The sequence below is a fragment of the Eptatretus burgeri genome, chromosome 15 (genome assembly GCF_056783735.1).
Source record: "Eptatretus burgeri isolate ZD-2024b chromosome 15, Ebu_testis_v1, whole genome shotgun sequence".
Lineage (NCBI taxonomy): Eukaryota > Metazoa > Chordata > Myxini > Myxiniformes > Myxinidae > Eptatretus > Eptatretus burgeri.
Window position 1 is genome coordinate 47,614,468 of NC_140975.1, and position 24,941 is coordinate 47,639,408.

Here is a 24,941-nt window from a genome sequence, read left to right on the forward strand (position 1 = left end):
CTGCACCGACATTGGAAAGCTTGATGATTACCACCACAACGCCAACAAGTTACCAGAACCTTCCGGGTAGATTCAGAAATGTCATGAGTTGGAGGTGAATTTGGTGGCTTGCTAAAACACTTTTGTTTGTAGCCAAAGGTTACCTTGTTAACCGATGTGTCATGCTGAATAACTTTTGACTTGTTGGAGATCACATGCAGGCTCTTGGCAGTTTGCATACACGCAGTGGCTATTTCCATGACTTTAGCCAAATTGGGGTTGGATTCAGTCAGGAGTTTCTGCAGAATTGAGTCGTCATTGATGTCTATTATAAAGAAATCACAAAACATCTCTTCGAGTTTATCTGTGAACTCACAATGTTTGGCAAGTCGGCATAAATCAGCCACTGACGAGGATGCTGACTGACCATCTTGACATGGTGGGGATAAAATTTATATCTCGAGACGATCTTATCCGGTTTAGGATGATCATGTCTTTTCACGAGATTGACGAGCTCTTCATTCGACTTGTCAGAAGGTTTGGTTGGGGCAAGAAGATCTTTGATGAGGCTGTACGTCGGGGCGCCGCATAAGGTCAGTAATACAGCCAGCCGACTTTCAGCTTCCTCATCGGTGTCCATTTTGTTTGCCATGAAGTACTGCTTCGGACGATCCATATAGTCTTCCCAATCATCCCCCACTGCGTATTCTTGCAATATGCCAAGGCATGAAGACATCCATGTCGCCACAGTAATGTACTCAATGGACAGGGACAAAGACTGAAGTTGGAACAACAGATTTAATTCGGACATGGGCACAACACAACACAGCACAGCATCTGAACATGGGCGGGTCACATGACTGCTTAACCACACCCTGGTGCACCCATGTCTGCATGCATTATCATAAACTACTGATGCATCTCAGCAGAAATCCCAACAATGGGGTTATATGCAGCGGCGTTTGGAAACGTGAGGACAGATATTTTAAATGTTAATGGGAAATTGTTTTGGAGCAGCCTTGGTGGGATTTGTTGCCAGGATGCAGAATCCTGACCAAGGGAGGTTAGGGGGCTGGCCTCTTGTGAAATTGCCCCCATTGGAGCAATCCACGACCCGCTCGCTCTGGATGACTGCGCACGACCCGCAAGTGTGAAGGCACCTCAGGCAAAAATAGCATTCCTTTCCTTTAGTAATTCTCTGCAGACAACTGTAGTTAGACCCGTTAGCAACTCTCACATGCTATAGTTCTAATTGTTCCATTTTTGCCTGGGACAGGTTGTGGTGAGGGCACATGGAGTTTGTCATGATATATTCTGCACCATTTGCACCACATGCTGGCTCTGTCTTTTGACCAATCTCAATGCGAGTCCTTTTTCAAGGCGCACATTTCAAATTATCCAATGGGATTATGGTCATGTGGTTCTGTAATTGTATTAGCACGTTTGTTAACCATATCTGTGTGTCTGTTTACTTTGGATGAAAAAGGTGAACGATGTTCTCCAAAGAGAGAAGTTAAAAACTACAAACCTGTAAACTTCTTCTTTGTCGTCGTCTTATTTTTTTGGGGGTGAATTTTCCTGTTGTAGAAAATACAGCAAAGTAATAACACAAATATCAAACGACAAGAAGTTCCTACTACTACTACTACTACTACGATTACGATGTCGTTCAACAGCTCCAATTATTCTCACCTTCTTGTCGAGTTGGCCAGGGAAAAATAAAATTTGGCTCAAATTTTTAACGAATCTGCTGGCCAGGGCTGTAGTTCAACAGGTGGCAGGCATTTGTAATTTATTCAGGACATCGGCAATCATTGAACTCTTTACAGATAAAAAAATGGGATCTCGAAGAGAGAATGGGAGACAACATTAGCAAATGGGACACAAAGGATGGCATCCCTCCATACAACAACTCATTTTTAGGTAACGCCATGCAACGTATGTTCGTCTCAAAAACAAATGCGACAGTCCATTGTTCAATATCTCAAAAAACATATTTTGATACAGTCACCAAATTCTACTTGGAGGCGAACAGCCGAGATCCTTTGAGATTATGGCCCGCACGGGATGAAGGGCGTATGCTTGGATGGAAACACACGGGTTTATACTTGAACCCACAATGAATAAACAAACAGTAAATTCAACAAATGATGTTTAATAAAAATAATTCAATGATTTATAATGAAAACAAGGACACTCAGAAGAGCGCATACCCCTGCCCTGTAATGCCTGATCCACGCGAACATATCTGGCCCAATACATTTTTGAAATATCATGCGATGTATCGTTTTTGAGCTCTATCCCTCAACGGTGAAGAATCACTGAAAAAATTCTAGTTGTCTGATCCGGATCCGGATCTTCACCAAAATCGATTTGATTCTTCGTGGTCACACACCCAACATGTCCTCCAAGTTTCATCCAAATCCATCCACAACTTTTTGAGATTTCCTGTACACAGATCAACAGACAGAAAGGGGTGAAAACATAACCTCCTTCACCTTTGGTGGTGGAGGTATTAACATGAGTGAGGCCTTAGTTATTTTATAACTTGGTTTACAGATCCGCCGACGGTATATTTGCCGAAATGAAATATAAATATAAAAGACATTTTTAGCCTTTTATATTTATAAATTTTCCGCCAAAGGTGCAAAAGTTTCAAAACCCGAAATGTAAACGCTGGCATTTATTTTCAAAATATAATTTTACCTTCGCGCGCACCAAAATGCCGAGTCCCCTTTAACCAAACTGCGCAGTAGTCTTCAGTCATGGCGTCTGAGCAGTGGCCAGCGTGGTTCAGATTGACTGTGGTTTCTGGGGCGAAAGTGATTGTTAAGAAGTATGTGAGCAGTATAAATTCGAGTGACTGTATTGGTGATTTAATCACGCAACATCTTGACGACGAATATTCTGGCCGAACGATTGCATCAATTCAGTGCAGCAGCAGGGATGATTCGCAGGCTACTCTCGATTGCGCCGATTTTGTTTCCGTCGAAAGTTGTACACCGCTGTTCGTATTGAAAGATTTCGGTGCCAAATACGTCAAAGTTTCCCTGCGAGATGCTGATATTCAGCCTTCAACGGACCAGAAATCAGCCTTTGATGTGCTCATGGGGATGGGGAGACTGTACGATCAGATGCCCGCTGAAAAGTAAGAGCTAGTTATGGCTCTGATTGACCGTTTTGAGCTTGTTGACTCCAAGTACACACCTTTTTTAAATCATATCCAGCACGATGCACTGGTGTGCATGCACACATCTACGACTTGGACAGTAATTTTCTCAGCATTGTTTCCATTTGTTTGATGATACAACAGGTTTCTATAAGAAAAACATGCCAGACTATATTGTAAAAACAAGTTTTAATCCTTCTTTATTGTTTTTCACATCAGATGATACAGTGAACATGGGCATGCTGCATTTGAATGGTCTTCCATCTTCAATGTTTTGTTCGATCCTCCTGGTCCGAGATTTATATTTATTTTCCCCCCACCTACCCTTGTCTTTTTCCATGGAACATCCGAAACCAAATGATAAAAATATATAATTTCTAAAAATTGAAATTGTATTTATATTTATATTTCGACCGACAGACCCTACATTTCAGCTGAAGAACTGTCAACCAAGTTATAAAATAACTAAGGCCTGATGATGAAAATATACCAAAGCATGATGAAATGAAATGTGAGGTAAACTAAAACATAATTTGAGACGTCTCCATTCTGTCACGCAAACAGACAAGGGAACAGATAAAATAAAATCCTCCCTTTGTTCGGGCACATAGCTGTGTGTCCAGAGATGGTCTTTTAGGAGGCTGGCGATCCACGAAACCGCGTAGCCACGTGTGGAAAAATGCACCCGAACTGCCACCACGTCGCTCTCTGCACTCACGTAGGTGAGATAATTTGCACAGACGGCCTCCAACGCCTGTGCTCACCAACCACCATACAGTTTTTCTTCTCATGATTGAGATTGCCGACACCACTCCTCTCTCTCTCAACACTAGGTCTGCTCACAGTGAAGGGCGCCGCCTTTCTCCTTGAACATACAACGGGACGATTGCTGAGGCTCCGAGATAATGCCAAAGACACGCTCCTCTTCTCTCTTCTCCTCAAAAACATACAAACTTCACAACCCAGCCGAACAGTCAATGGCTGGCGTCTTGCTCCAGCATGTGAGCAAATTCACACAACACAATGAGAATCGGGCTGCTATTTCGTCATGCTGAGGGGGCCAGAGCCTCATGCTTTGCTTCCATTCATCCTCTTGTTTCTCTTGCACCTCCTGATGCCACAATAACCCATCATAATCCTCAGAGGCAAGGCCTGCCAGTTGTTAAAACATCGTTCCGTTTTTATAGCCGGCCTTGTAAATGCAAAAACGTAGGAAAAGGTCACAAGGGACAATCACATACTGGGAGAAAATAATGTTCAGCACAGTTTGCATTCTTAATCAAATGCTGTCCAATAGTAGATGCACACAATGTTGGTATTGATGCTGGGACCTTCCAACAAGCATGTTCCAGCTGTATTCATGTACCACTTGTGTTTTTCCTGATGGACAAAGGGACATGCTGTTTGATTCTGTCAGTCTTGGTAGTTCTGCCTACATACCGAGCATCACATCGGCACTTGAACTGATAAATAATATTGCTAAGTTTTGAGGCAGGCAGAACATTCTTCTTAACTGCAGCAATCAGACGTTGAGAGGTGAAAATCACTCTTGGACGAACAGCCAGATACGTGTTTGAGACACATACAGCTCTGGAAAAAATTACGAGACCACTGGAAAATTATCAGTTTTTCTGGTTTTACTATTTATAGGCATGTGTTTGAGTAAAATGAACATTTTTGTTTTATTCTATAAACTACTGACAACATTTCTCCCAAATTCCGAATAAAAATATTGTCATTTAGAGCATTTATTTGCAGAAAATGACAACTGGTCAAAATAACAACAACGATTCAGTGTTTTCAGACCTCAAATAATACCAACAAAACAAGTTCATATTGATTTTTAAACAACACAATACTGATGTTTTAACTTAGAAAGAGTTCAGAAATGAATATTTTGTGGAATAACCCTGATTTTCAATCACAGCTTTCATGCGTCTTGGCATGCTCTCCACCAGTCTTTCACATTGCTGTTGGGTGACTTTATGCCACGCCTGGCGCAAAAATTCAAGCAGCTCTGCTTTGTTTGATGGTTGTGACCATCCATCTTCCTCTTGATCACTTTCCAGAGGTTTTCAATGGGGTTCAGGTCTGGAGATTGGGCTGGCCATGACAGGGTCTTGATCTGATGGTCCTCCATCCACACCTTGATTGACCTGGCTGTGTGGCATGGAGCATTGTCCTGCTGGAAAAACCAACCCTCAGAGTTGGGGAACATTGTCAGAGCAGAAGGAAGCAAGTGTTCTTCCAGGACAACCTTGTATGTGGCTTGATTCATGAGTCCTTCACAAAGACAAATCTGCCCGAGTCCAGCCTTGCTGAAGCACCCCCAGATCATCACCGATCCTCCACCAAATTTCACAGTGGGTGCGAGACACTGTGGCTTGTAGGCCTCTCCAGCTCTCCGTCTAACCATTAGATGACCAGGTGTTGGGCAAAGCTGAAAATTGGACTCATCAAAGAAGATTACCTTACTCCAGTCCTCTACGGTCCAATCCTTGTGGTCTTTTGCAAACCTCAGCCTGGCTCTTCTTTGCTTCTCATTGATGAAGGGCTTTTTTCTTGCTTTGCACGACTTCAGCCCTGCCCCTAGGAGCCTGTTTCGAACCGTCCTCGCCGTGCACTTCACCCCAGCTGCCGTTTGCCATTCTTTTTGTAGTATAGGTCACTTGATGTCATCCTACTGTTGTTGAGTGACATTCGAATGAGTTGACGGTCATCCCGGTCAGTGGAAAGTCGTTTTCGCCCTATGCCAGTCTAGCGTTGTTGTCCCCAATGTCTGCTGCTTGACCTTGTTCTTATGAACCGCCGTCTTTGAAATTTTAAGGATGGAAGCAATGTGACGCTCACTGTATCCTTCTTCCAGTAAAGCCAGAATTGAACCCTTCTTTTCCTCACTCAAAACTTTTCTTTTCAACTCTTTTGGCATGGTCAATAGTTATTTTTTTTGATTCCAATTACTTTTGAGGTACTACTGGCACTGTTTTTGCCATCCAGCTGGTCCTATTGCAAGAGGACAGTGATGACCACAGCAGTGGTTTATATACTTTTCCTTGTTAAATAATATTCGGTTTCAGGTGATCACCTAATCAGTTCCTCACTAAGGAACTAAGTTCCTTCTAGCTCGACTCACTAATACATTAATCAAACCAATCTTTTATCTCGTTGAACTAAAAGAGTCCCATTGAGTATACGGGCCGGTGAAAGTGGGTTCTCGATAAAACAGTGGTTCTTAACCTTTTTGGCCCCACGACCCCATCAGACATTCTTGGTCAGTACGGTGACGCCCGAAATAAAAATTGGAAATAAAACCCAGCCCGATTTATTAAAACATGTCTGCCAATACTCAGTCAATAGGATGGCTGAAATTGCTTCGCAGCTATCAGGCAATCAAAACGAGGATGAATGCTTGACAGGCGCACCTCATGTCAGCGTTGATCACAAGCCTATTGCGTGCCTTCATTTTCAGGGTTACCATGGTTGAGAATCCAGCCTCACAACAATAGGTTGAGGGGGACTGGACCAATAGGGTCGGGGCCCTCTTTGAAAGAACAGGACAGTCCTTCACGCTCAGCCAAAACGTGGCGAGCACTTGTTCCATGAAGTCACTCTTGAGTTGCGCATCTTCACAAATTCGGTAAAATTCAACCTTCAGAGCCACATCAGTATCGCTGATGGCACCGTCTTCAACGGAAAAGGGTCGGACGATCCACTCATCACGAGAGCGGTTGTCCAGTCCGGGGAAGTAATGCTCGATGGCTTCACTAATTGACAGAAGGTGGGTTGAAATCTCCTCGTGGAAGTGGCATTCAGCATCTGGCGTAGCATCCAGGAGAGTCGTCATCTCAGGGAAGATAGTCGTGTCACCGTCCTGGACTCTTCTCAGGTAAAGGTGAATCTTCCTCCTGAACGCTGCCACTTTGTCACAAGCCGTGTGTAGCATTGGGAGGTTTCCTTGAAGTGACAGGTTCAAGGAATTCACCTCGGCGAAGAAGTCAGCCAAGTAAGCAACCTTCATCACGAACAGTTAATCCTGCATCTTTTCATGAAGGTGATTCTCCTTCTCGGTACACCCCTCTCTCCAAGAACAGCGCTATTTCCTCTCGAAGTTGAATCGCACAATTGAGACCTTTACCACGCGAAAGCCAGCACACCTCTGTGGAATATCAGAACAGTGAAATCGGCGCCTATTTCTTCACACATTGCTTTGAAAATTCTTGAGTTTGTTGCGCTCCCTTGGATGTGGTTCACAATCTTCACCACATCTGAAAGCACTTCTTGAAGACCAGGAGGGAGAGTCTGCATCGCTAAAGCATAGCGATGTATCATGCAGTGGGTGAAGGAGACATGGGGAGCGACATCCTTCACAAAGGCTTTGAAGCCATATCTGCATCCGACCATGGAAGGTGCCCCATCTGAACACACCCTGACAAGTCGTTCCCAGCCAAGCTCATGTTTTATGAGGAAGGCTTCCAGCATTCTGAACACATCTTCTCCCCGAGTGGTGGTGGCCAATGGCTCCGAGAACAGGTACTCGTCCTTCATGGCTTCTCTGTCGAGGTAACGAATGTTGACTAGCAGTTGGGAACATGAGGCAACATCTATTGACTCGTCCAGTTGCAGTGAATACACTGGACTGCTCTTCACAGCCCTTACTACTGGCAGCAGAATATCATTACTCATATCTGAGATTCGACTTTTGACTGTCATTCAAAATGCAAATCTGCCTGAACTTGTTTGACTGCTGTTCCCCCAGCACCAACTTTGCTGCTTTGTGAAGCTTGATAAGCTCTTCACCGATGGTGTGAGGTTTCTTCGTCTGTGCGATTTGATAAGCAATCCTGTATGAAGCCTACAGTGCTGCTTCATTTTGACGAGCGCAGTGACCCGTCAAATCGATGCGGGAACCCTTGAGTGCGGCTTCTTTTCGTTTGAAATAGTCCACGCCCTTCTCCACCCGGTTGCTGTGACAAGACTCCAAATGGATCTTCAGTTTGCTGGGTTTCATGCTCTCGTGGCTCAAAACCTTGGCACAGATAACACACTGCGGCTTGACCATGGATTTTTGAACAATGCTTGTGAAGCCAAACTTGAGAAATGCTTCACGATACGTGCGCTTCTTGGTAGACATGGTTCACAATCTGTGAAGCAAAATAAGACATGAGAAAGGTGATGAGAATGTGACAAAATGCACGAACAAAAGGCAAAATCACAGTTTGGGCAAAATTCTGGGGAAAAATGCGGCATATCAATTTGTTAGCGGAACTTAAGAGCACCCACATGCGCGACACTCAGAAAATCCTCAGAACGCTAGGAAATAATCTGTTTGTTAATATGCAACCCTTTGCCGCACATTTTTAGTTATTGGCTCATTAGATCGTCGCCTGAAATCCGTACGGGGCCGAGAAAGTGATTTTCGTGACAACATTCTGGGGGTAACTTTGTTATGTCAATTTCCGAAGGATTCGGGGCGCTGAATCCGAATCTGCTTGTCCCCATGCGCGTAAGTTGCACGTTAAAGGTGTACGAGCAATAAAAGGTGAAACAGCCCTTGTGGACCATGACCTTACAAGCGCAACAGAGTAATATGGTGGAAAAATATTATATAGGGTTTTTATTGTCTGAAACTATAAATGACGCTGTTAGTGCCTAATAATAGAGATGTCAACTGCAAATACATGTGTGAAACTAATGTTCAAATGTCTACTTAGCCAATGTAGTCCCTGAAGAGGCACCGTACCAAGCCTAGAATCCTAGAGCCAAATGACCTTGCTCGACAGGGAATGATTACCAGATCAGCCGCATTCACACTGAAACGGCTTTCCAAAGTCTTGTTTACAGTACTGGTTAGGGAATTTTAGCAAATTGTATTGACCATCTGTGAAAAAATTGCTTACCAAAAAATTTCTTCACTAACTTATTCATCTAGGTGTCTACTAACACCTATCAATTAGTGCAAACCCAAATCCTTGTGGAAAATTCTGGAGAGCCAATCAAAGTTCAGGTACTCAGAGGGCCTGCGCGAAAAAAAAATCGGAAAAATTAACTTTTGCCAATATTGACATGTGGGATGTCTAACTCGGGGTTTTTGGGGTGCTGAATTGATTCCAACCATTAGATTTGAGGAAAAATGAATCCCTGGCCGTAAAATATTGATGTGATACATTTTTAGGTATCTCAGACTGTGTTTTGTGGTAATTTGGCTCAATTGATTCAGATTGTTCAAATTGTGCTGAAACCAGCATACAACATTTTTGAAACCACTGCTATATTGTTGGTTATACTTGTGCTCATGCTCAGTAGAATTCAGGTTCTCAGACCATGAATGGTCCGGCACATGGACCGACATCACGATAGAAACCACACTCATACGTGAGGAAAAATCCTCCGGTGGTCTAAACAGAGGCCGCTTTCGGAATGAGTCTTCTCATAAGTCTTGGGTTCAGACTGAACCACTTCTCGTTCATTCACCAAGAGCTAGAAAGAAGCATGATCAAATGTGGGGTACCTGTCCACACCGACGTTAAAAGAGCCCAAATGAAGAGAGATAACGATGCTGTCAACACCATAGTTGGGTGGTTGGAGGAAGTCAACTCTTTCGATGCCACACGGGACAAGAAGACTCTGGTGTCCTTCTCAACTGGGTTCAGCAGCACTCCCGAAGACCAATTCAACGCTGATCAAGCAGAAGAAGTTGACAGAGCCATACAGGCTAAGATGGATGGGAAAACTGTTGTGGATGCAATGGTAACCAAACACAAGGTCAAATCACTTGCAAGCCTCAGATCTGGACCCAAAGTCAATGGCGAGAAGCTGGTCATTGACTCACTGAAGCTATTCAACCACCTCATTGTCATCAGTGAGCGTGAAGTTAAAACCAAAGAAGCTCTGCGCTTTGAGTTGACGCCAAAACCGATGTCTCTGTTTGACAAAAATCAAAAGTTGCGAAAGCCAGACAAGACTGCCCGAGCAAGGTCCCTGAAGGCATGTGTGGCACCTGTCGAACAACCCCCCTGCACAAGCCTTGTGGTTGATGGTGGGTGGCTCCTGCACAATGTCAAGTGGGAGGCTAACCTTACTTGGAAGGATGTTGCCGAGAGCTACCTCCGGTTTGTGAAGTCCATGGGGAGCCATCGCCTCTGGATAACGGTGGTCTTTGACGGATATGGCAGCTCCACCAAGGACCATGACCACTTGAGACGAACAAAGAATGCATGCTGTGAAATTCAGATTCGTCTGGATCTCAAAATCATCATTGCAAGAGAAAAGTTCCTCGATAACAAGAACAACAAAGCCCAGCTCGTTCTGCTCCTTGCTGAGACATTTAGTAGGAATGGAATCAGTGTACAGCAATGCTTCGATGATGCCGACACCTCCATCATCCACGCAGCTCTAGATGAGGCAAGAGAGTCCCCTGTCGAGGTGAGGGCTGAGGATACAGACGCCCTGGTTATGCTGATTCATCATGTTGCAGACCATCCGATCTTCCTCACGACCGAAAGAAACATCTTACGATGTCGGAAAGATCCGGGAGGCCCTCCCAGAGATATACCGGAGGTATCTCATCTTCTTGCACAGCTTCTCTGGCTGCGATACAGTCTGCAATTTTTGGGTTTAGCAAACCAACTTTGTTGAGCAAGCTCTGCAAGACTGATGAAGCAGAGAGGGCAATGGACGTGTTTATCGACATCCGAGCTGAGAAAGGTGATATCATTAAAGCAGGCTGTGATCTTTTCATGCTTATGTTCCATGGGAAATCCTCCAAAGACTTGGAAGACTTGAGATTTGACATCTTCAGCAAGCGAGCTGCTACTGGGAGCATAAAACCTGAGAAACTCCCCTCGACAACAGGAGCTGCAGCACAGCACTCTCTCCGAGCTTACCTCCAGACTAGAGACTGGCTGATGCTGCAAAGTCCATCGTTGGATGCCCGGGACTATGGATGGCAACTCACTGAGCAAGGATATGCACCAGTCCCTTCTACAGACCCCATTGCACCAGACTACCTCCTGACGTTTGCCAGCTGCAACTGTGCGGGGGACTGCAGCTCTCAGGTGCTGCTGTAAAAAGCAAGGAGTCAAGTGTATTTCTGCTTGCGGCATCTGTCATGGTAACTCTTTCCTGAACATAAACCAGCTGGATGACAAGAGGAGTGAGGAAGATACTGGGGAGTTTGATGAATAAGGTTGTAAAAGTTGACGAAGCAACATTTCCATTGAGCACAGTTCTGTTAAAAATGTCAATAAAATACATTTAATATGATCAAGGAGTGTTTTTTTTTCTCAAATAATGGTTGGAATCAATTCAGCACCCCCAAAAAAATCCCTAGTTAGACATCCCACAAGTCAATATTGGCAAAAGTTAATTTTCCGATTTTTTTTATTTTTTTTATTTTTTTTTTTTCGCGCAGGCCCTCTGAGCACCCGAACTTTGATTGCCTCCCCAGAATTTTCCACAAGTTCTGGTTTCATTTTCCACAAATCGTTTGCACTAATTGATAGGTGTTAGTAGACACCTAGATGAATACGTTGGTGAAGAAAATTTTTGGTAAGCAATTTTTTCACAGATGGTCAATACAATTTGTTAAAATTCCCTAACTGTATGCATTATATAATTAAGGTTGAATTGCTGGGTCGGATCCAGAGGGACTACGCAGTAGTATGATTACTAATATGAAACGTTACTTGGTCGGGGCCAGGAAAATTAGACAGAGCATAGGGCATCACACTGCTGTCCAGTCATCCTCCTCGGGTTCATCCGCTTTGATTTGCGCTTCACGAGGAGTTTCAGAACGGTTCATGCAGTTTTTGCGGCCACATCAGTCTGTGCATGACAGTCCTGCCTTATTGCAAGAGCAGCGGGTGTTGTCGCATTTAGACTGAGCACATTTGCAGTGGACAACATCCAATATGGCATCGGGGGCAGGGCTCTGGTCCATCCACTTTACGTGCAAGTCATCGTCCTTTACAAACCCATCCATGACCTTCAGGCGAAGCAGCTGTAACGTGTCTCTCCAGTGATCTCCTGTTGATGCTAGCCTGATACACACACCGCAGTACGTGCTGATAACACTGAACAACAAAAATTTTTTACTGGAGATGTGTAAAGTGATTTCGACTAATTTGGGTACGCTGATTTCAAAAATCGTAACCGTTTTGCTGTATCACGTCAGGATTTTCAGTAACAGAAATATTCCCATTGCCTAGAAGTCAGGATTTCAATGAAATTTACAAAAATTCATTTATTCATTTATTTCATCATGAATGCTTCAAAATTATAGAAATTACAGAAAAACTCCACTAGAATGTAATTAAAAATGCTTTAGGCATTTGGCTTTGCGTTTGTGCTGCTCTGTGTCAGTTTCACGATGCAGGAACCAGCAGAAATCGCCCATCATGTTCGGGTTGTGCCGCCCTTAACGCGTCTCCATGAGTGAAATCTCTTGGTGGAATCGCTCGCCATGCTCGTCCGAGACTGCTCCCAAGTTGTCAGGGAAGAAGTTCAGGTGCTGGTGTAGGAAATGGATTTTCAGGGACATCCTGGAGCCAAGTTTCCTGAAGGACTCCAGCAGTTGCTGCACTATTTCTTCATAGTTGTCCGCGCGCTCGTTCCCCAAGAAGTTGTCCGTCACAGCTTTGAAGCTCCTCCACGCTGCCAGCTCTTTGGGGTTTAGAGTTGTCGGAAAAGTTTCGTCCTTCATAATCTGTCGGATTTGCGGTCCAACAAAGACACCAGCCTTGATCTTGGCCTCCGACAAGGTGTTGCCAAACTTTTCCTTGAGGTTTTTCCTTGAGGAAAAACCCACGCCCATTCAGATCCATTGCCCGTACAAAACTTTTCATCAAGCCGAGCTTTATGTGGAGTGGTGGAAGGAAAACCTTGGCTGGTTCGACAAGGGCGACATGCTTCACGTTGTGTCGACCAGGTACATGCTCTTTTCGCTCTTCCCAATCTTTCTTCGTCCAGTGATTCTTGTCGTCTCTGCTATCCCAGAGACAAAGGAAGCACATGTATTTCGTGTAGCCTGACTGCAGCAAAAACAACAGCGCCACCACTTTCAAGTCTCCGCAGATGTGCCAGTTGAAGTCATTGTACTTGATGGAATCAAGCAGCTGCCGCATAGTCTCATAGGTCTCTGTCATGTCGAACGAGTGAGCCAGTGGGACTGATGGTTTCTCGTTGCCATTGTGGAGCAAAACAGCCTTCAAGCTGTTCTTCCCCGAGTCGATGAAGAGGCGCCAGTCTGCAGGATCGTGATCACACCCAAGTTCTTTCAACAGACCGTTGATGTCACTGCAGAATGTCATTGTGTCTTCCATCTCAAAGAACTCAGCCATGTCTCTGTGACGTGCTCTGAACAAGGATATCTTGGTGTTAGGTTCAAGTAGATTCCACTGCTGCAGCCTTGATCCAAGCAGCTCTGCCTTCGCCGTTGACAGCGAGAGATCTCTTACAAGATCATTTAAGTCTCCCTGGTTCAGAAGGTGTGATTCTTGAGTGTCGGGTTCAAAAGGTTCATCATCACCATCCTCTTCACCACTGCTTACAGCTATGTTCTGATCAGCTGGAGGTGTTGGAATGGGGTTTTCGTCATCATGAGGCACAGGTTTACGAGCAGAGACGCAGTCAGCGTACTTGATGTGACCTTTATTCTTCTTGTTGAAGCCGGCGATGCTTGTGCAGCAGAAATAACAATCATCATGATGATTCTGCGGCTCACGCCATATCATGGGCACCGCAAATGGCATGCTCGCGCGCTTGCCCACCAACCACTGAGTCAAGGTTGTGTGACAGCTTGTGAGGCAGATGTGTGGTGCCCAGCTCTGTTCTTGGTCCCCCACCTTACACCCGAAGTAGTGAAAGTAGGCGGCCTTCATTTTCACTGCTGTAGATATACTTCGCTGTTGATCTTTTTTGGTATACCGACCACAGACATAACAGAAGTTGTCAGGATGATTGGTACAGGAACGCCTACTCATCTTTATCTGAAAGAAAGAAATATAACACAAGTTAACAACAATTGTACGAAATAGACATGTTAAAGACGTATGTAAATTTCATTGAAATCCTGACTTCTAGGCAATGGGAATATTTCTGTTCCTGAAAATCCTGACGTGATACAGCAAAACGGTTATGATTTTTGAAATCAGCGTACCCAAATTAGTCTTAATCACTTTACACATCTCCAGTAAAAAAATTTTTTTTGAAATTTGTTGTTCAGTGTAATGAGCATCTTTCATTGGAGGAAGCTGTCTTTCCAAAGAAGAACTGATGCAGAATGAGGTATACCGCGCTTCATTCAGATCACTCAGTGTTACATGACCGTACAAAACATGCAAAGGTTTCCAGGCCCTGCACTAGACTACTGGACGGGGTAAAGTCCTTTCCGAGTTCAATAAATGTACGGATGAATGTTGCAGAGTTTTTCATCAAATCCAGCGCTCTTTTCTTGCTATGACCATGAAATGCGCTGGTACTATCACAATCAGTACGTGGAGACCGATTAACGCCTTCGCCGAGTCCCTCAGAGATGACTGAATTTTTTGTAGGTCTATAATGCGGTTTTTGTTCCTGACGCCCATATTAAAGTACAAATTGCAAGGTACACTCTCTTTCAGGGATAGAGCAATCATTGCTACGTCAGTATCTGGGCTTTGGGCAATCACATTGTGGTTGTTTCGTGATGCGAATAGAACGTGTAGCAAGAGCCTCGTATCAGCTTCCTCATGGTCGCACTCTAGTTCGTCAACCACAGGAACCTCAAACGGTTCCTTGAACTGCAAAAGGTGGTCCGAATTTCCATGAGCGAGGGAGACGCAAATGTTTGCAGGTTTGGCGTTCGTCAAGTCTGACCAGTGGGTGAATAGGAATTCGACAAGGCTAACCTTGTTTTCAGAAATGCGCAGATATTTGGGCCCCTGAACAGGCAGTCGTTGATTCTTGCCAAATATCTTCACGATCTGTCCACCGCCAGAACCACGCCGTCGCCTCTTGTAATTCTTGATGCTGATTGTTGGGTATGTGTCCACCACAAGATCAACACGAGAACTTTTGAAACGATGGGCAAGTTCTTACAGTCTGTTGAGGACACCGTCGCCTAAGGAACCAAATATATCAGACATTCTTCATGTAATGGATAAGTCCCATGAAATCAATGATAAGTGCACCTTCAGGGAGCTTCTCCACCAAACAATCGGGTACAGTGGACTCAAAAGTGTGGAGCAAATCTGTCTTGGTCGTTTTCGATAAGGACGCGTCATCTGAGGACAGAGGCATATAAACAGGAGATAATGAATGACTCAGTACCGTACGCATATTGAGACCTTTGTTCTGGGCTATAATCAACATTCGAGCCATGATCTTCCGATCATTTCTCAATGAAATTTCAGATCCCGATTTAGACTTTGTCTTCATGGGCGTTGAAAACGTTCTGAGTTTATTCGCCTTCAGCGGCGCGAAAAACTGTTCAGACCGTTTCATCAATCGTCGGGTGATAAAGTCTTGCAGATCTTTTTCGCCAACTTCTTTCGTACTTTTCATGTCGGAGCTGGCTTCTCGAGTGGCTACTACGCCGGAACTGATGTTAAAAAGTTTGGAATGGGAACTGTCAAAAGGATTATGCATTGAGCGAAGCAGTGAAATGACGTCCTGGAATGCATTTTCATCTGCTTGAAGTTGCGCCTTGCGGAGTTTCCCTGAAGGATCACTGTCGGTTCTTGTTGCCGCTGTCATACGTTCACACTTGTGAACTATGGCAGCCCTCTCATGTTGACTAAGGATCCATCTCAGTTGCACTACGATTCCGAGTCTGTCCGCTCAGTCCGCCGGGCGTCTTTGCGTCCCTATTTACGGTTTACTCAATGGCCTGGTCGCAGGCCTTAAATGGCTCAATGGCTTGAAATGAATGTGGCTCTTTACTGTGATGATGATATATGTCACCTTGTTTTGAATGAACATGTCTGACCAATTGAGAAGTCCAATCCCTGGATCTCTAAACTCCAGGTGAAAAAGAAGTTTTCTGAACTTTTTTAAGTTAATGAAACTGAAAAGTAAAGAAAACTTGCGATTCTAATGCCACCGATGGTGAAGTAGCTCGAACTGAACACGTGCCATTCCAATGCCACGTTTCAAAAGTATCCTGTTTTAACATTATCGTACCTTTACGTCTCTTTGGCCGATATTGAGTGAGTGAATATATGCCAGTGCTGATACTGCCTGGTGCATGATTTCTCTCACATTCTCTTCATTAAATATCCTTGGGAAAGACACAGGATATCCAGAGTACCTGCACGTGGGAACATCACAAGTGTTTCTTTCTGAGCTGAGAGGGTTGACACACCTCATATATCATTTTGAAACTCTATTCCGTCAATATGGTGAAGAATAATTTTTTTCAAGTTCATTCATTCATGTGCAGCATGAGGCTAATGTTTCACATCATTGACGAGAGCATGGCTGTGCCATTGACGTCGCTCCCCCTGTAGGTTACGGTGGGAATTTGGAATTTGCGGGTGACAGGTAGCCAGGTTGTGGGTGACAGCTCACCTCATCTTCTCGAATAACAGTGTGTTCTTTTGGGGTTGAATAGCGTCCTCCAACGAATGCCAACACACAGCACTTCAATCTTTAATGTCCCTCCAAAGGACAGTACAATCAATGATGCAATATCCCACCTGCTAAGCACCAATCCACAGGTATATTGTCAGGTCAGGAAGCAAATCCAGGCGAGACAGCTCAATGGTGAATGTGCAACCTCTGTGCCATCATGCCAGGCACAAAAATGATTCAAAGCCAATTACACAATAAAAATAACTCACAATGGAACAGCACGAACATCAGAGTAAAAACCCCTTTTTGTAAACAGTCTTTGTGAATGGAAGAGAGGCAACATGGGATCGAAAGCAAAGCACCGATATTGAAATTGTGACAATACACAGACACAAGGGGGAAAAAACTCCAATAATTCCTCTGATCGGTGTTGTTCTTCAGGGATCACATGGCTCATTTAGCCCAAGTCTCATTTATTACTGCTGTTCACCACGATCTCAGATTGTCCCCCAATCTAAATCCATGATTTTTACCCGTGATAACCCACCCCAATCCCTCCTCATTCCAAATTCCCAGCTTTTTCCTCCTGAGAGTTTCCTTCTGTATTGTTTGTCCAGAGCTCCCTTTATCATTGCCTTCTTTTCTGCTGCTGGTGTCCTAACCCCCCCCCCCCTCACTCTCACACTCTCTCACTCTCTCTCTCTTTCCCTCTCTACTGTTCCTTTTTTCTGTTATGTCCTCATCTGTTCATTGTATGAGTTCTTCCACGAGCCTTGACAATGTATGTATGTATGTGAAACAAAAGTCTCCAAAATTGGGCTTTGTGAGATTTCAGGAAACATGCATTCATGAAAAAATATGAACAGGATGTGATTTAAACAAAGGAAATAAAGCAGTGGGAGGAAACTTACAGCCTTCTACATATTAGAGAAGCATGTACACCAAGGCTTTCTCGGTTTCACCGATGTTCATTGCTTTCACTATGTTGAGAGAACAGAACAACACAAGGTAAGGAAGTAATTAATGTTTTGGCAGATTTAAATACCTGTTGATACATTTTCGTTTTTAGCCCATTATTATCTTGTCAACGTTTTAGGAGAAGATCAATCTCAAAGCTTACCAATGTTCGAGTGGTTTAATTTTCTCAAAATGGAGAATTCTGTGCGAAACTGAAAAAAAAATATATATATATATATATATATATATATATATATATATATATATATATATATATATATATATATATATATATATATATATATATTTCAAGTGACATTTGCACCAATCACACAAAAGTAATGTATAAAAAAAACGATTTCAAGTTACATTTTACACATTTACAATTGAAGGCGATATCGGTTTGTGAAAAATACAGTTTGTTTGGAAAATGGAAAGTGGCCAGTTTAATCAAAATCACAAAAATAAGAAAGTTATACGATACTCTAATTCGTCTTGTTGCGAGTTCAGAAAAACCATTTCCTTGTCTTCTTGCAAATGCGACACCCTTGGTTGGATCTTGATCGCAGCCTGTAAAGGCAACAAAGAAGAGAAACAAATTTCACAATCCTTCCATTACATTCTTCATACCAGATCTACTTATCCCCTCTTAACCATTGTGAACATAACTTAAACTGCACTGATCACTGAAAGCACAAAACAAAGCTCTGTTCCACCATCAATGTCACTTTATAACGTCAAAGAACAACCGCTTGTACTCATTTGTGCTTCTTGTGTAATTTACCTTGTCAGGCTGCTTCAGCTTTTGATTTACCCAACTTTCCATCTCTCTTTCTGAACACTCAAGTTCCTGCTGCCATTTCTTCAACATACATTATCTCTCCTCTTGCAACAACATCCTTTTGTCATACTCCATCTGGATCCGTCCTTCCTCAAGCAGAATTATATCTGCCGGCTTTGCTTTCTGTTCTCTCTCAAGAGCACACTCCCACATGGCCTGTCGCAGCTAAGTGGGAGCCACTTCGTTCCAAAACTGACCAAAAATTATCAAAAATGAACTTCATGAAATTATCAAATCATTAACTATTCCATAAACTGGAGCATATATGGAACACAAGGCAAAAAACAGTTTATCAATTCAGACAAACACAACTCAGGAATCAATCTTTGAATTTGGGGATTTTTTTCTTTTTCGGTCATCTCTACCGAGATGACCTAATAAAGCCGGACCGAATGTCCGTCCGTCCGTCAACAATTTTTCTTTCTGATCTTGATGAAACTTAGTATGTGGGTAGAGGTCGATGAGTGTTGCACAACGATATCACTTTTGTCCGGGGTCGAGGTCACGGAAGTTATAAAAATCGCCATTTTCAAAACCTATCTAGTCTGCCATTCTACAAGATATTCGGCAACTGTTTATTGATTATGATAGTAAAAAATATTATCTTGTATCTAACCAGACAGATTTTTGAATTTCCTTCCCGTTTGATCGTCACGTGATCTGGAAGATGGCCAAAACCGCCGATGTGATTCGCAAAGAAGGAAGGAAGGAGAAATTAAATATAAATATAAAACACATTTTTAGCCTTTTATATTTATACATTTTCCGCCGAAGGTGCAAAAGTTTCAAAACCCGAAATGCAAACGTCGGCATTTATTTTCAAAATATAATTTCGTGCGTGCGCCAAAATGCCGAGTCATCTTTAACCAAACTGCGCAGTTCGAGCTGCGCAGTAGAACTGCGCAGTAGTCTTCGGTCATAACTGAACACTGAGAACTTGTGGTATTATAGAGATGACCGTCACCCCCCACACGGGGGTAATTTTTTTTAATTGAAATTAGTAAGAAATGCTCACTAGAAGCACACAAAAATTATTTTTTAACACTGAATATATACACAAAAACTATTATTATACATATCAATGAATTAAAAAATATTTATTGGAAAACAATATTTTCTTTCTTTTGTAATATAATGACGTCAGCAAATTCAAGATTTGTGTCCTTTCAACCAGCCTGGCACACTCCAATCCACTCCGATTGTCACGAAATTTGCCAATAATCTATAGGACACCCAGATAGATGCTCATATACCTCATATTTTCCATTATCTTGCTCTATATATGCACGGTTAAGACGTTATATTGCGTTATGACATCATAATATGACGTCATAATATGAAAGCCCGAAACTATGTAATGAAACCAATTGAAACGGCGGAAGACCCAAAACATTCAATGATGAAAAATCATCAATCATAAAGAGAATTGAAGAAACTAGTACTATGGAAGGAATCGAGTAACGTAATAATCAAGATTGTCCTTGTCAGCCGTCAGTCTAGTTTACCAAAATTCACCCCGATTGTCAGGGAGCTTTGAACAATTGTTGATTGATCTATACCAATCGGAGTTCCCTGATCGAGATTGGGCCTATACTCTGACTCTATAGAGTTGACCTCCGCCTAGTATGTTGATGGTTTATGCGAATGAGACCAGCTTGCTCAATCATTCAAAAATGATATAATCTCTTCGTGTGCGTGGAGGGGCAGCCGTAATACATCGCGTACTTTACCACGAATATTTTTGGCACCAACTTCCACAAGATCAGGGCATACCATGGGCAGTAGGCATCTAGTATAGATGTACGCGAGTTTAGTGTCCTTGTAGAATGAACGATCTGTGGATTTAGGTACTTCCTCCAGATAATAGCCTGCTATGACGCTGAGTCCTTCGTTGAAGCTATTGTTGTAGTCGTCAGTTGTGGAATTGTCCAAAATATGAGGCGATTTGGTTACAGACAGAAGGTAGTAAGGGGTTAGTTCCTCCGCTGTCCTGACTACTGCGACCGTTCCAGGAATGAAGATTTCGTTGATTAGAGAAGGGATTGGTGCTAATGAAGCGTCGGTTTCTTCCTTCTCGTCCTCTTCTTCTTCGTCTAACTCGTCGCATTCTGTCACCACACACTTCTTCTCTAATTTACCCACCATTCTGTTTGTACATTCTCCTCCATCCAAACAACCAGAACACGCGCACCCCAACATCCGGGCCATGATGTTGTCTTTGTTGTTGCAGGAGCGCACTTCGTGTAGCGCCCGTGTTCCTTTTACTGTGCACAGGCCTTCACGCTCTGACCGGTCTACCGACTCAACCAAGTAAAACTTTCGTGCCACCGTTGTGGCGTGGGCACGGCTTGACCATGGTCGGTCTTCAACCGGCTCATGCGCCAGGTTGGTCTGGCAGTAGTCGTACAGCTCCTGGGAGTCGCGCACAATCCCCTCCTTTCTCACTACGGCCATATGGGCACTACTTTTGATAACACCGCCAGCTCCGTCAGCCTTGTGTTTGCCATGACTTGTCTCCCAGAAAAAGCGCCGAGTTGGGAAGCCATACCTTTCTTCGCTCTCTACCAGATAGGCAAACGACTTGACGCACTTGAATTGTGAGCTGGCGCCGTCACAGAATTCATATAGTCGAGTTGGTTTTTGCTCTAAACCAGCGAATAGGAGCGATTTACATGTTTCTACCATGTGGGTATCGTGAACAATGTCATCAGATATAAACACGTGGTGCTCGTCCACGAGTTTTCGGTCGTCGGCTGTGCTGGTGGACGAATGACTGGTGAGCACAATAATAAATAGCGTACATTGGACGTTCACCCAGGGATTGACTGGATTTCAAATGGGAGAACCACTGCATAATTTTCCGCAAAATCCATTATCATAAGAATTTCACCTTTTTTTTTCAATTGTTCAGCAACAAGACGGTATTGCTGGTGTTGGTGCGTAGCCATAAATCTATGCAAAGCGAAAGGATGTAATTTCGCCCTGAGAGATGCTCACAGTTCACGGATTGTACCAGATTTGGTCACTCGCCCCAGCTTTTTCTTCACCCGTTCGTATGAATTCCACTGTATTATACAATCATTACAGTCATTGGAAGCACAACCTGGTTTACATTTCATAATTTTCGTGTCTAATTTCAACTGATCAACGCCACAGTTAGAACAATCTGTAGTTACACATTCGATCTTATATGCGTCACATATAGTTTTACCTGTGTAAGCATGTGCCGTGGCAGCTGGAACAACACCGCCCCCGTTGACAATGAGTTTATTGACGACCTTTACCATAAAGTCCATGTTGGTATGATATACGCAACAGCAGAGTTTCCGGTGATGAGCCTTTGCTAACACCACATTCTTGGGTCTTAGCGACTCAAAACTTCGTTGACCAATTTTAACATTGGGATGTAGCTTTCTGTACGTTTCGTAAGCTTCTGTAAGGGTCATCTCCATTACACTCTTTGACGCGCGTTCTTTCAGGCCGGTGACAGGATCTTTGAGTTCGATGGTATCTCGTTGATTTGGCATGGGGCGAGAAACATCGGCTTGTTGATAAAATGTCAATACGGATAATCTGGTGGCGTCTGATAATCGGCTTGAACGTGGCGCCTGTGTTAATGATATCCGCCATGGTATGATAGCTTCACCGGTTCTGCGTTTCACCACTCGGGATGTTACTTTCCGATTGACGCCTACAAGACGTGAAATTCCTCTCGCTGATGTGTTTGCCAACCATTCCATGAACCATTGTACCACGAACTGTGTTGGACATATTGCCGTTTTTTTTGAGATTGAGTTAAATGCCAACTGGAGACTTTGGACCACATGGTGGGTCTGAATTTTTCAGACCCAAAAGATCCTTGGTTTGTGGCGTCTGGGAGTCAATGACCCGTCGTAGAATGTTGGATTTGGATTTAGGAGTGTATGGCTGGAGAATATTTTTGACATCCCCTTCCCGTCTCCAAAACGTACTTTTAGACATGGTAGAGTTTGACGCCTGTTGTGGAGGGATGGGTTCATCGATACCCACTTCCTGTCTCACCTCGTCAGACTTGAGGATTAGGTGTTTTAGGAAGGTCGTCCGAGTAACCGGCGTCATGGGAGAGGTCGATTCACAGATTTCGTTGGACCTCCGGAAAAGTGACGTACGGGATCCTGACGTTGGTACTGACTCGGGCTCTTTTGCATCGGGCGATATGTCACCTCGACGTTCTGTCTCATTCCGGGCTTTTTGGTGAGTTTCCGCCTTCCTGACTCGGTCTTTTTCTCTGTTCCATTGCTTTTTCTGTGAAGTTATGTCATGACGTCTTTTTCTGTCCGATGATTGCTGCATTTGCTTAAGTCTGACACGGCCAGTAGCAGTTTCGTTGGTCTTTTGACGCCACGCGATTACCCGTTTACTCTCAGCAGTGCGATGTGCGGCCAGCGTGTCCTCGGTCATGGCCTGGCGTTGTCGTTGACGGCAGAGACGTGTCCGCTCGGCAGACGTCATGGGCCGTTTGGACGACGTGTCTTCTCCGGCATCTTTGGAATTTCGTAGTTTTACATGTATTTTGTACGGCCGCATCTCGCACTTCTGCAAATAAAAAAAAAACATTATTTAATATAGCCAGAAGTAATGGTTCATATACTTCTGGTATAGCTATGGCTATAGCAGTTCATCGCCCCAGTCCCACAACCCTCAGAATACCAGCCCCCAGGCTGCCGAAGCGTGGCCAAAGGTGCGAGCGCATGAGGGTGTGTGTTCTCCCACCAGGAAATTTTCAAACCTAGACTGCCGAAAATGCAATCTGGAGCCATTTTCACCGCCTCAATTTACATGTGTCGATTTTCAGTCACTTTGGCACAATAGCAAAAAAATCATCCAAAATAAGGTTCATCTCAAAATTACCATTTCAGACAATATTTCCAATTTCTGAAAGAATATCATGAGTCATGAGTGACCAGACCTGTCACCTGTCTGCGAAGACACATGGGACCGTAAACTGTAAAATCCAACCCCAACCTACACATTCATCACAAAACTAATGATTGGAATTATTTTCAAATTTTCATGATTTTTTAAAATTATTTTTAATATTGTTTAAAAGAGGGTTCATCTGGTACCTGGTGTCACGACTGGGCCCCCAGGCACTTCTAAACACAATAAGTTCAGCAGTCAGCCTCTAACTTCTAACTGAGAGGCTGGCAGGATACCAGCTAATGACAACCCGAGATTTTGTTTGCTAATTATGTTGGAGTACTTCGTGGTTTCACTTTCGTTTTCGAATATTATTTTGCAATATTTCACCGCAGAAATGTCACTCAAAGATCAAATTAAGAAATGAAATTGATGTGGAAACAGCATCTATCTATTGAAAACATATCAGAGCATCGGTGTGATATGAGTTAATGAGGGTAAGGACGTTTTAAACATGTAAAATTACATGTTTTTTTTCAGCATCTTTTTCATAAAATAATAGTCAGGCTACTAATTTTTTTTAATATTGTCTCACGTTTATGACACTAATCGAGTTGAACCAGACTGATAAACATTTAAATATCATGGACACTTACTATGACAATCCGTTCCACTTGTTAGGCCAGGATTTCGTGACACAATAGTATCAAATTTTGGCAAATTTTCACATTTCTCGATGGACATGAATAAAAAATTAAATTTTCTTCCCTCCAAATGGTTGTCAGATAAATATTTGAGCATTATTGCTCATAGACTTGTGAAGTCAGTCTGATTCATCTATTTTATCTATTTTAATGTCCAAATACTTAAAACATTCACTCACCTCAATATTTCAGCAATAATTCCAGAATTCCATAATCGTCGCATAATGGCGGACAAGAAAAAAAATCTCCCTTTCACTGTTGAGGGAGATTGAGGCAAACCTGTATTTTTCCTGCAAAGAAGGTCATGACAGACCTTTGGGGTAAGAGATTTCAAATTCAATGAGTCAGGTAAAATTGTATTGTGTATAATATTGATTGTCACGTAATGGCAGACAAATTTGAAATTTTGAAACGTGTGGTCAGTGAGCAGTATTTATTCAAAATATGTCTATAATGTTTGTAAAATTAGATAATATGATTATTGTTGGTAAAATGAGCCTCATCTCAGCCACTTTCAGCACACTTCACAGAATAGCACAGGCACTATTATTTTTCATCCCTGAATAGGCATTCAAAGTGAAACTGGGATAAATTTCACTCTATCACATGCCACTCAGCCAATTTTTGATCGATTTCCAAACTGTAACTTACGTTCTGGAAAGGAAAGTTCACTCTTTCTGTTGAAATAAACTTTTCAAAACCAAGTTCCAATGACGAATATCAGATAAATTAAACAACATCTGAAAATCTAAAAATGAAACTGGAAATATGACTGCTTTTTCAGCTGATAGCATTTAACGTACATGAATCTTAGTATCCTGACATCTGACAGTCATCAAAGTAT

General features: G+C 43.1%; 1 protein-coding gene and 1 long non-coding RNA gene across 7 annotated transcripts in view; one reads left to right on the top strand and one right to left on the bottom strand.

The window, feature by feature from the left end:
* Nucleotides 1-24,941, top strand: part of LOC147012121 (uncharacterized) — a 297,678-nt gene that overhangs the window by 122,889 nt on the left and 149,848 nt on the right. The gene's annotated exons all lie outside the window — the stretch shown is intronic.
* Nucleotides 478-19,481, bottom strand: LOC147012123 (uncharacterized). Of its 2 annotated transcripts, XR_015052048.1 has the most exons (5): nt 18,438-19,481; nt 18,138-18,223; nt 17,817-17,865; nt 17,608-17,676; nt 478-8,289 (listed from the first exon to the last, which is right to left on the bottom strand). It is a non-coding gene; the product is annotated as an uncharacterized LOC147012123 (long non-coding RNA). The 2 variants fall into 2 exon arrangements; XR_015052047.1 differs by having other exon boundaries at nt 18,138-19,481.